Below are 353 nucleotides of genomic sequence, written 5' to 3' on the forward strand. Positions count from 1 at the left end.
ACGAGAGCCAAGAGGAGGCAAGGCTGACCTCACGTGCTCATGTCAGGTCACACATGCTCCAGCAGTGCCTACGCCTGAGAATCCACAGCTGCGTGGCACTTGCATGTCGCGTTAGGCTTAGAGAGAGAGAAAAAAAAATAGAAATGTAGGAAATCCTGTAGTGAGAAAACTGTATTGGCTTTGAGTTTATTTGTGGAGTTTATTTCTTCGTGTTTTGTGCCACTAAGTAGATTGTTCGATTAAAAAAAAGAAGGAAAGAAAAGGTTTATTTGTCGAGTTCGTAAATCAGAGGAGGTTTTGGTAAGTAATGTATATATATTCATTGGCTGTTTCAACCGAAGGGAAAATTTCTT

Source organism: Penaeus monodon, chromosome 31, assembly GCF_015228065.2.
Source record: "Penaeus monodon isolate SGIC_2016 chromosome 31, NSTDA_Pmon_1, whole genome shotgun sequence".
NCBI lineage: Eukaryota > Metazoa > Arthropoda > Malacostraca > Decapoda > Penaeidae > Penaeus > Penaeus monodon.